The 12,947-nt window shown below is 43.3% G+C and overlaps 1 protein-coding gene across 1 annotated transcript in view; it reads left to right on the top strand.

Moving 5' to 3' along the window:
- The first annotated feature begins 610 nt into the window (after positions 1-610).
- LOC117210472 (leucine-rich repeats and immunoglobulin-like domains protein 1) overlaps positions 611-12,947 on the top strand; it is a 204,047-nt gene continuing 191,710 nt past the window's right edge. The window contains exon 1 of the mRNA XM_033453525.1: positions 611-672. The gene's annotated coding sequence lies outside the window, so the exon portion shown is untranslated. The remainder of the gene's footprint in view (positions 673-12,947) is intronic.

The raw sequence follows: 12,947 nt of genomic DNA on the forward strand, positions 1-12,947 counted from the left end.
ATCGCACCGCATAAAAAGCGTAATATCGTTTGTAACGCAAAATCTATCTGCTATAAAATCTCGCATATATCATATATGTTCGAGCGCGATTAGCGGATCTTTCGTTAACCGAAATCTGAATTTAAATAGCGGGCTAATTAATTGTACATGTCCAAGTGTGCGAACAGCTTCGCGACGGAAAATGTTATACGTGAACCGTAACGATGATCTTTTAATCGTTACATTATTGCATTAAACGTCGTGTACATCATTCGAAAATTAGATCGGCAATTTCTGCCTAGAGAAACTAATCGTCGTTGTAGATTGCTTTTAATTCAGTGTCGCTCTTAATTCATTAGAAGCGATAAAACCGTATCAATTTGTAAAACACGAGTTCTGCTAAACGTTTAGTGGTATATGCAAAGTAGAATAACACACGACAATCGATATCCAAGTCTACCGCAAAATTATGCGTTATACGACGTGAAAAATAGGAATTTGCTTAGAATTATAACTTCCTGCGGTGCTTACTGGATTCTGTCTCGAGTGGCAGCACTCGGCGTCCCGGTTCCTCGAAATCCCCCAGGCTGCAGATCAATCTAACAAGCACCCGTGGTTTTGTTTCAGATGAATCACCAACGCGAGTCATCGAAGCACCGTTCGTCGGCCGATTCGCAACTACGCTCGTCACGGGTGAGTTTCTATTTCGATCTGCGTACTCTCGAGCCTGATTACTATTTAAGGACGCGTGGAACACGTAGAAAAGTTTGGAAAAGTACGCGTACGAAAGCTGCGCGAAAGAGAACGTGCTGCAACGGCGCAAGAACGACGATAACGACGACGACGTTGATGACGATGGCGAGGGTTCGAGTTGGTTGACCTCGTGCTTGGCGACCCTCTTGTGGCTCGTGTGTCGGATATCTTGAAAATCTCGTGGGTCAGGGCGTGGTAGCGAGCCGGTCCGCAATCAGGTTAACCTGCCATGTCGCTCGACGAACTTCCCTGCCATTCGCTCATTCACTCGCCAAATGCATTCACCGTCGACGAGACTTTCCCTTGCTTCTCCCCTCGCCCTCTGTCACGTACGCTCGGCCATTCCGATTAGCTGCAAATAATACCCGTAACAATAGCCGCTGTTCGATACAGCTCGTTCCAGCTCGTTCTCGTTGCACTTATGCCCTCTGTCCGTGTCCATAAAGCTGGCCCGCGGTGTGTTCGTGTTCTTAATGCGGATGTACGTGTAGCTACGGCCGGTTTATCGCGTGTGTCCTCACACAGTTGATATATAGGGTCGTGTGCGTGCTTCCCCATGCACATGTGTCTCTATGATCTATGCGCCTCCACTTGGCCGCGTATACGCCTGTGCTCGTGTACGCTTCGTGTTACGCGTCCCGCACAGATTCACGATCATGTGTGAGTAGCGATTCGGTCGGGTGTGCGTAAATCAGCGAGCGTACGCGCGCGCGTTTGCTCGCTCGCTCGCCCGCCCGTCTTCCCTTGCGATATCCATCTCGCGCAAGCGAAACGCCTGTTCACCCGTATGTACGCGTGCTGTGTACTTTTGCGTGTGTCTAGGAGTTGTACGCGTTATATACGTCACTCGGTATACCGTGGGTAGAGTACGCGCACACGCGAATTACGTATATTAGGATGCGCGTGACCTAGGGATATACGCGCGACGCAATGACGCGAAGCGAGCTAACGTGGCTATGTAGGCGATACACGCGTGTTTACCAGCTGTCCGTGGTGTGGCGTGGCGTGGCGTCGCGTCGTCGCTATAGTCACGGAGGCTCGGCCTGAGCGAACCAAGTCGCGCGCTAGTCGACGTGTGCGTGATTGCGTGCATGCGTGCATAAGACCCTTTGTGTGCTCGGGATTCGACGAAGCTGCCTTTGCACCAGCACCAAAGAGACACGAGCCAATCAATCCCCATCTGCTTTCGGTTTCGCCTACCCTACGTGCGCTCCTCTACCCTCGTGCTTCTACGTCTCCGGAATTTCGATGATCTTCGCCTGGAAACAGATTTATCTCGCCTGCTTTCCTTTCTCTTCGCCCAACAGTAGCTTTCCAGTTTGTTCCCTCCCTTTTCCATAGATTCCACGGGGATGTTGCTCGCCTAACATTCTGGTCCCCTGTGTGTTTCTATCTCGAGGATGTATCCCGTGCCGAGGCAATTTTATTCCGCTTGCACCCCGAGTACGGTCTCTCGCAGTGGCTGCACGTTCGATTACCGTCTATAAGGATCGTGGCAAGGTCCGTTATCGGAGAATGTCCTACCGCGACTCCGTCTCTCTTTTTCTCTTTCTCTCTCTTTCTGCTCGATCAACCGGGTATACGTCTTCGGAGAGCCAACGAAGATCACTCCTTGGGGCTTAGGGTACGCTTCCATCGTAATATCCTCTTCTCCAGTACTGTTTTTAATCTAGTCACCTAGTTTCGAGGGTCCTTATCTCCAGAGAGATTCGTCGTTTGTCATCGTGTCAACGGCCGATAGTCCGTGAAAGCCACCCTCTCGTTCGGTAAAAGTTAAATAGCTTTTTTGCCGTTGGTCTGTATTATCAGACTTATCGTGGCGGAGATTCCGCGTTCAAAGGAACGCGTCGTTAATCTTATGGGAGCCAGATTGGGGTTACGGCCGGATCGAAGGTTAAGGTCGAACTTTCGAATCGTCGGGCGAAGCACAGCGTTAACGGAGAAATCGGCTAATTTCCAGGGTATACCGGCTGCCGAGTGTCTCGACCCTTGCCTCGCTTTATCTTATCTACCCTTCGATTGGACGAGACGGGACGTTGGAAATTTACTACCTGCGTCGTGGGCTGCGAATCTTCCTCAAAGACGGAGATAACGATTTGAATTACAGACGCGATGCCTAGGTGACATCGCAGGTGTCTAATTACGCGCGATAGCTGGTAATTCGCAGGTTACCGCGCGCCATCGGTTTCGCCAGACTCGTCGCCTGCGGATTCGACCTGGTCGACCGCGATAGCAACGCGAGGATATGAGACCGGAAACGAGTTGCAACGATGCGAATAACCTCGTCAAATTCGACCGATTTACCTCGTATCTTCTCCCTGAGAACTTGTGCCACTGCGGCCCGCCCTTCCCTTGGTTTCGTCGAGCGCGATTTTTCTTCGGCCGATTCACGCCGCGTTCGCAGTAACATCAACGAGCTACTTCGAACCAGGTCGATCTCGAAGCAACGTCTGAATCGTGATACGCAATTCGCAAACAGCCTCCGCAAGCAGCAACGCTGCTTCGATGGGAAGACGCGCGCAAACGTCGCATTCGTCGTCGAAAACGATTTATATCTTGAATCCAGAGCGTTTCTGCTCGAGTAACGGTGAACGCGGGAATAAATTTCGCGAGATGTCTGCCAGCGGCGGAGACTTCATTACGGGCGACAGCGGCTTATTAAAAATGCCCGTTGAACTGGTTCTCTCGTCGAGCGCGATTATGGACGACGGAGCAGAGTGTCGTAATACGAACTGGAAATTGTGGCGCGTTGTTCGTTCCAATCTTTACGGTTTAAAATGATCGATCGCGGTCTTTCTTTTCACAATTTGTGGCTGGCAAAGTGACTTAAACTAAGATGTTTGCACACCAGCAGAGTGTCGACCGATTTTCAAAATTTGTCTTGCTCCGTAATAGTTGTTAGTAGGTTTATTATTATGCTTACATAAGTAACGTTGTTTTATTCGTCGTACAAAGTTATCTTCTAGAAGCGCATAAACAACGTATTATATATTCAGGAAGGAAAGATACGAACGACTCGACTGAAGAAACGTTAAAGTATGAAGGTTGGCGCGGCAGGAAATGTCTAAATGTTTCATTTTATGGTTTCCCTTTGATTAAAAATAATAGCTCTCGATTAATCGTTATGAAGTTCGCAAACCAATCTCGTTCGCGTAAATTATTCCGCAGGTGTATGTATATGTACGTGTATAACCTATTTACCGTTCAACAAACACTTAAAAAGATATACAAGCGTTCAACCGTCGAAATACCGCTTAACGACCGACGTACATGAAAAAAGTCGGATGTTTCTGAGAAACAGGCGCAATCTGTTTTACGCTTGAACTTTTCCCGTGGAAACAACAAAAAATGGGACAGAAACGGAATTCACCGAGAGTTCGTTAGAAGTACATACCTATGTAGATACTTCGATATAAATTTACCGTGCATTCGGTTGTGGTGGTAAGGAGGACGGCGACATCCGCGCGAGAAATATGTGGATGCACGTCTTTCAGGTTTCGTGAAAGATTGAACGAGAAGCTTAAGTCCACGGCCTCTGAAAGGATCAATAGCATTTCGCGCTTGACAACGTGATATTCGACGAACGCCAGATTTTCAGCGGAGTTTTCCTCACGGCCCAGATTTCTTCTATCCATTCTTCGCTCTATTATTCGCGGTATGAACGGCTGAACAGCTTCCCAAACTGTGCGTTGACGCCGTCTCGCGAATACGCGTACATCCGGAGGCAATAAGGTGCACGACCTTATTAAACGCGTCAGGTATCGCGTCACGTCCATCTACTCGCTTTGCCCTACGACATATCCAATGGATATATGTATCAGTAGCGAGCTGTCGTTATCGACATTCGATCACAATAACTACTTGCGAATTTTCCACCAAAAATAGAAGGCTCGTACGGTATAAGCCAGAGGTTATCGCAGAAAAATCAAGCAACCGTCTCCCGATATCGATTCCCATACACCTATAATTCTCTACGTTCGATTTTGCGTCACCGCATACAGCGGAGAACTTTGCGCAATTAATCTTTCATCTTTTTGTTTGCGGCCTAGAGCAATGAATATTAATACACTCGTGGAAACAATGGATTACACGTGAATAAATTACAGTGCTACCAATAGAGAAAGACGATTTATCATTCGCGTTAAAAGATGTACATTTTTCATGACGAGTCGATGGAAGATCGATCGACACGGCGATAATACGAAGGATTTCCTTTTCTTCATGCGAAACTTTTCTCTCGAAACACATTTCCATTTGCCAATAGCTCGCTGCGCCGGACAAATGGTAGACGTTTTCTTATACGTATCGAAATGATTTAGGGGAATTATTCCATATAGAAAGTAGTAAAAATACAGAATATGACGTATTACTTCTATTTTAAAATATCCTTACGATCGCTGTCACTTTATTCTTCTGAATACAGCAACGAACGTATGGAACAACGACGGTACTGAATTTAGTGTAAATAACGCCACCGGTGCAATAATATCGCGTTTCCGTAGCTTAAAACTAACTATAGCCGGTTGGATAGAGAAATCGATATACCCACGTTGCCAGTAAATCACATCTATCGACAGAAGAATCTGGTCCCTTTCGATGCGCTGTTCTCTGCCAAAGATAACGTCGTAAGGATGGTTCGTAGGAAGCGTTAATCTTATTAGTCACGTTTTTCCACGAAGAAACCGGTAAAAACCTGTTTTTCGTCGTCACCACCTTGACACCGTTGATAAACTGAATCAAAGAGTTATTACTATAAGATAAAAAGGAGAAGAAGGTGGGAAGTTTCTGAAACGGATTTCGTTAAATACTTTATTCTACGAGAAAAGATTTTACAGTCGATATAATTCTTAAGGACAAACGTTCAATCTTAAAATACGCGAAGCACAATTGTCGTGTATCTTTGCGTCATGGTGGAATGTTATATCGATTCCTGAAGTGAACAAAATCTTGGAGTATGATTATTTATCACGATGTACTTGTTACGAGAATTATTACAATGTAATAAATCATAACAGGTTTAATGCAGTAACACGATTAATCAGCATACGTGTTATAATGCGATTATGTATTTAACGCACGTGTTCCACGGTATCTCAAAATTACTGTTCTTTTTCTCTCTTTTAGAATTACGCTTCGTACGACTAAAATATTATTAATATAAATTATTTTACTTCAGATTATTGCACACTGATGGATTATACTAGTTCAACGTGAAGCATTCTACGTATATGATTAAAGTATCATTACACATTTGTTCGTAATGGTAATAATAATTATTTAGCTTTAAAAACTCAAGTTTTTCGATATTAGATCCTAATTAAATATAATGATTGTATATGCGCATCGTTATCGAACAGCTAGCAACATGTACATCCCGTAACGAATTTTCGATCACTCATTATCCGTTGTTAATAATTATTCAACGTGGCTGAAAAGCCGAATACTACCCTTCCACCATACGTATTTATATATATTTTGTTAACTTTTTGTTTATCGTAGAATACATACTGTCGTTAAAAAATATTTATACGATTAATCTACCCGACTAGTGTCTTTTCAAAGAGGTTAATCAATGCGTGCAAACGTTTGAAGAATGGCATGATTTTGTTTTCGTTGGAATTAAGCTTAAAAGCGACAACATTGTGCTGTATTAACTCACCTAGTTTCCGCAACGAGTGTAAATGGTCGATCGACTGAATCGATGATGTCAGGATGTGACAACCAGGTCGAAACGATAACGCTACGTGTTTTCCTCGACGTCACATTTCCTCTATTCGCTGTTACAGGACAACGAAACACGGACCTTGTTCCTTCGGGTTTAAATCGTTTGCGATCACGGTCACGATCGCGTGCGATCGATCTGCCACCACGCGATGGACTTTTCCTCTTTGGTTCTCTCCTCTTTCTTCACGGAAGCACACAGCGCGAAGCGAAGAAGCGCGAAAGCTGATTCCGCCACGACGCCGTAAATCACCGCTAGTTGGATATATAAAAGCGATTATCGAAACTTCGTTAATGCAATTTTCTTGCCTTTCGCTTCGTCGCCTGATACACCGTGCGTTAACGAATAACCGGTCAGATATGTAACGAATTGACAGAGAAGCACGCGCATTCGATGGACATTATTTGCGCGCGAAAATCATTATTACCCGGGTTACAGAAATTTGCCACGCCACAAATTGATACCTAGCACCGTCTAAAATTGATACTCAATACCGTATGTTCAACAAGCAATCGATACAAGATAATTTGTTGTACAAGTTTGATTAGAGGTTATCGATCAAAGCTGAACGCATGTGGGAAAGTCGAAGGCGTCTGTCATTTGCCGCTGATTCCTTCGTTGTGAAAGTATTTTTCGTCCGAGCTTTTTGCAGCATGGACAATTCTGTTAAAGATCATGCGTTCACCGTCAGAATCGATTCTTCGTTATTGATTTTTATTAAAGGTCCTTACGCTGTTCGTTCCAAACGCCAACTTCGTATTGGTGCGTATTCCACAACTTTTCAAACGTGATTTTCTCGAAAATAAAGCCTTAAACGAACAAATTTTAGTGTTTGAAATGTACGGGATTTGCAGATTTACAAAATTCCTGTTGCATCGTAACGATAAGTGGATTAATGAATAACGCGTAAATGTTTATTACTATGGAAACTCGCTTGTTCGTTAGATAATTTACTATTCCTCAAATCTTATTATTATTTCGGTATTTAAATAAGATTATACTTGGTAGAAGAAGATCCGGCCTTGGTGAACGTACATATCGTTGGTTTTTAACTTTCGAAAGAAGAAGTTGGCGCAAACAAAAGAATTATAGCGATGATACTGTTACGACTTCATTGTTCGGTGGTCAATTTACCCGAAGCGGTAGAAGAAGAAACGAGAGAATAAATGCGATTATTAACAATGAAATATCCGCCTTAATTGAAAGAAACGCTGTAATACACAAGAGAATAGTTAACTGTATTAAACAGCTTCGTATAAATTAATCTTTTTATGAACAAGAGAATTTTATAATGATCGCAAAGCCATTTAATTATGACTGATTTATCGCAAAGAATTGTAACATGTATCTTTCCTTTAAAACGAAAAAATAATTCTTATAATTATTAATGCTCGAAAATGAGAAAAGAAGGAGAAAGATATAAAAATGCAAAGAAAGAAACCAGCGACTAGAATACGAAGAGAACAGTTAAGCGTACGAAAAAAACTTGCTTCGCGATGTCATCTTTTGTTCCAGTCGCATTCCAACAATATGCCTCGTGAATAAAAGAATAGTTTTAAAGTATGTGTAGGACACTTTGTTAAGTCGTCGAATATTGCTCACAATTATCATAGTGAATCGATAACGATCAAATTTATTTCGATCTTTTAAGTTGTACGATGCCCGTTCATTCAGATTGTTGACTTTGCCAATCGAAGAAAGACGACGTATTATAGTTGAACGATGAACATCCATTTTTATAGCAAACTCTCTTCGCGTTTCACGAGGATCGTTTTCCCTCAGTGCTTTTAAAGCATCCTCATCTACCGAAGTATTAGGTATATCGCACAAATCGTTTCACAGAGAAGAATCAGAGAAGAACGGAATTTTGCAAAGAACGGCGGTATTTTTCTTTCTTAACGGTGTTTCCTTTAAATATTTTGTTTGTATTAACAGTAGCTGCACCACCGTTACTTCGTAATTTGCATACGTACAAAAAAAAAAACCGCATGAATTTCAGTAAAAGCGAGCATTTCCGAAAATATACCGTAAACCTGTGTTTATGGCAGACTGTGGTACGATATTTTACAAAATGTACCGAATTAACTGTTTGCTTCGACTCTCACTCTCTGCCATCTGTTTCGCATTATCAGATCCCAAGAACGATTACTCTCGGCCAAGACTAATTAGTACAATTTGAAATATGTATATTACACGATCTCCGTATCTGTTAAAACGTTCCAGTCACACCCAGCACTCACGCTAATTCGTACACACCTTTAATATTCAGCCGAGTAGGAATTTAATACCGCGTCTTTCTCACGTAAACTCGTCGTTCACGCCAGCTGTACGAATTCGTCTACAGCTTTTCTCTGAAACACTTACTTAACTAATTTCAACAAGAGAATTGCAAAAATAGTAGATTTAACGTCGTATTAATATCGCGTCATCCCATCTACTCGGAGTAATCTTCTACCAAGATTTTTGCTAGTTAAATGTTTCAACTTGCTTATTTTTTTTTTTTTTTTTTTTTTAGAAATCTATCGATAATAGTTCTATCGGTTTGCAAGTGCGCATAATATCGTGACAAAGCGCGTATGTAGCTTCTTTGGTAGTTTCGCATAATTCGGTTTTGCCAAAAAACGCATAATTCGATACGTACGTGCAGATTTTCGTGGCCGGCTGTAAATCAAATCGGCTGAAATCGGCCTACAGGAGCACAAGGATTAAGACAAATTTCAAAATACAGCGTCACCGCAATTATTCGAACACGGACGGCGATTTTAGCGCGCGTGACATCGATATTTAACGGAAGCTCGGCGCGAACAGTACTCGAGGTTAATCGCGATCGATTCGATTGATTTGTTATTCGCACTCGAGTTTCCACGCTGTGGCCCAGCGATATCTTGGTCGACGCGAAACGCCACGGAAACTCGATTGCATCGACACCGTCAATCACGGTCTGGAGCTCGGATAAAAATGCGATTGTTGAAACTTGGCTAACGTAATTTCAGCGGCGCGATACCTCGCCGCCCGTCATTTGCACTTCAATTACGCGTCAACGAAAGCACCGCTATAAAGGAGATAATAACGGACGGTTATCGCGTAAAGATACTATAGCTACGCTGGGAAAATGCACCGCTCGGTCCGCTGCAACGAGTTTTGCGTAAGTGTGCGAAAAGTGGAAAGATGAGGAGACATGCATTGAACATACATATTCATGTATTTCTTTTGCTAGCTTTGAAACGATAACGAAGCTCGACGCTGAATTAAACATATTGCCCGTTTCGCCGCGACATGTCCAAGTATCGCGCGAAATGTGATTTCCGGGTTGAAAAATTGATTTTAATTTTCGCGTTGTTCTATCTTTGTGGCTAGCGAACGTTGTTGAATCAGGAGCTGCAAGTAAGAACGTAACTGATGAGAAAGTTGCGTGAGAACGAATGGAAAGATTGTAGGGGAGTTAAACGTAATTAAAATTGCGAATTAAATAATTATTAAGAGAATTATTGCAAGATATCAACTATCCGACCTGATATTACCGTTACTTCGAAATATCATGCAGATTTACTTCGAAAGCTAGAAAATTTCAATTCCTTTGCGCGTTCCGGCTGTTTCTTCCATCGTACGCGTGATTTTTTTTTTTTTTTTTTAATTTCTGCATCATGACGCATTAATACATGGCGGATACCGCGTACAATGTAATTAAATTTTAATGAGGTTTCTGCATCAGGCAGAGTTTCCGTTTTCCGTTTCAGAAATAGGCCACCTAAATAATTTTCCGCGAAATTGATAGGTAGAGAAACGAGTTAACTCCTCCACGCTAATAATTTCCGTAAGCTCGTGAAGATAGAATTTGCTCTGGAATAAAGTTGTGTTGCCCGGAAATACGGTGCTACGTTAAAATCCACCTATACATATACGTATTCACGTGAAAATTACTTCGAAAACAGAGAAAGGCGAAACGAACTTAATCCGTTGACGAACAATTTCTCCTCCTTTGATTAACCAAGAAATGATACATCTCGCCTTGAATCCGACCACCTTATTTCGACTACCCAGGACAAGAACCAGCTGAATTTCCAAAGCATCGAACACAAGTAAAAGCAAAGAAAAAATGTAGACGCGAATGGAAAGCGTATCTCGTAAATGTATAATCGTGGAATCAGTTGCGTGGCTGTAATTCACGAGTAGTCGAACATTTTGAACAAATCGAGGCGCGATATCGCGACGGGTCTGGTCGTCGAGTCGGGAGTTAAAAAGTCGATTTTGCAACGCGTAGCGATATTTCCCTGTACGCGGCGGAAAAACTGATTGTGTCGACGCTGTCAATCACGAGCGGCGGATATAAAAGCGATTACCGAAACATCACTAATGTGATTTTCCCGACGAGCAGAGCAGCCTTTGCGGTGTATCAGCGCGACATCGGTGACTCTTGCTTGCTTTGCCCGAACGAGGCTGAAATTCATCGTTTTGGAACTAAACGAACGAAAGCAACGATACAAAAAAAAAAGAGAGAGAAAGAGAAAAGGAAAGGGTGAAGGGAAGAAGGAACGGACGAAGCAAAGCCGGTTGTCCCTTTGCAGGAGGCAGAGCATCAACAGAAACGTCATCTCGGTGTAACGTGATTAGCGTATCTCGTTCCGTTTCGCCGATTCAGCAGGTATAGACACAAAGGTGTACGACCTGTACTGTGTACGATAATCGAAACCTTTGTTCGGGCTATCGTAAGGTTATTTACCTGAATAAACCGTTCGATAAAAGAGTGCGCGGCAGCCAGTGACCACGTGAGACGCGGTTTAATAATTTCACAAGCTCTGTGTACAATTGGAATATCGCCTCGTGTGTAACATCGTGTACATTTTTCACGACGCGCAACCTGATAGACACGACAAGCCCGTTCTACGGATCGTTACACTCACCTCGGATTAAGTATACGTTGCCTGCACGAGAACGATGTGTTCCGAGCTCGTAAATCACTCCCCATGGGGAAAAACATCATCGAGAGAACATTTGCTAGAGGAAAATGTTAATTTATTTCGAATTTTCTAAATCGTAAATAGAAAGTTGAAACAGCGAATTACGCGTCTTGGTGGGCTTTTTCACGGATCGTTGAAGCGTTGAAAGTTCGCGGCTGCAGTTTTGCAAGTCGAATCTATACTCGCTGCTCCCTTGCCAGTTATTATTTACAACGAGGCCAAGCGAACCACGAGGAAGCAACGTTCGATGGGATCGAATTTTCCAGCAAAGCGATTCCCGACTTTAGTCGCCGTTCGCAAAACGCATCTTGGTTAAGCGCGCTTTCTTAGTAAATCGACCGACCGCCTTTAACAAGGCGAACAAGGAGCCGCAGGAATTCATCGCTACACGACTATTTCCGCGTTGGTTATGGTTTCCGTTAAACGAAAAGTCAAATTTTGCATGTGGTCCACGTGGCGTAATGAAAATACCGGAGCAACTTGCTAAATTAACGTAATTACCGGTCCTGCCGGCTGGCGTGTATCGTCTCTTACCATTAATTCCAGAGTAATAATTAAATTACGAGACACCGGGTCCGGAAACAGTCTTAATCACACACAATGCGTGCGCTGGTTAGTTAGAAACTCCTTCGCGTAATATTTTAATAGTCGTTCAATTTAGAAAGTTGTTTGTACTTTTAGTTTAAATTTATATTTATTTGAAATTCTAAACGATGTTGCTCGCTTATCTTGTCCGAATAATTGTTTTTCTCCCATAATCCGCATAGTCAGAAAGGAAATTTTCGTCTCGCGTACCGCGAATCAAACATTTCGACGCATGTATGACTTCGCTCGGAATATTTGATGTTTCGAAAGTTGTTGTTTATCATTACCAGTTTCGTCACGGTAGCTTATCACGGCAACTACGATCGTAACAACGTCCGCGGTTCCAGTACGAAGAGTTCGCGTGGCACGCTCTCGAGCTTATTACTTCATTGGTGTACTACGTGACGCTTTCACGAGCATAATTATAATTAATGCGTACGAAGGCAAAGCTTGGGGCGTCATTTGGAAGAGTGGCCATTATTAAGGGCGCAACGCGGTCACGCCAGTGTCACTGTCGGTGCGTGCTCGTTGGTAATTCTGTGGCGTTGATAACCGGCGCGCCGTGCCATTAGGTGGTAGATTTTATTGTCCACCCGGACTCACCCCGCTCCCGATAATCATCACGATACCTTAGCCCACACAGCCCTGGCTGAAACGCGCGTACGTGACGGAAATATACGTCAGTAATCAGTGTACGCACCTGTGCGATATACGGGTGCTCTCTCAGTTTATCCTGACCATGCCGAATATCCCCTCGTTTCGTGACACGATCGAACCTTCGACAGAGAAATTGTTTCCTTCGGCCTGATTCATATGCCCGTTAATGGAATACAGAAGTCCTTGGAGCAACTGCTTTTAGAAATCGTGCTTATTAGACCTCCCTGTTTCAATCAAATTAAAGAGCAGCACGAACGTTCTTCCGCCGTTTGGCTATCGCCGTTCTCTGCCAA

The sequence above is a fragment of the Bombus bifarius genome, unplaced genomic scaffold, assembly GCF_011952205.1.
Source record: "Bombus bifarius isolate JDL3187 unplaced genomic scaffold, Bbif_JDL3187 scf7180000008203, whole genome shotgun sequence".
Lineage (NCBI taxonomy): Eukaryota > Metazoa > Arthropoda > Insecta > Hymenoptera > Apidae > Bombus > Bombus bifarius.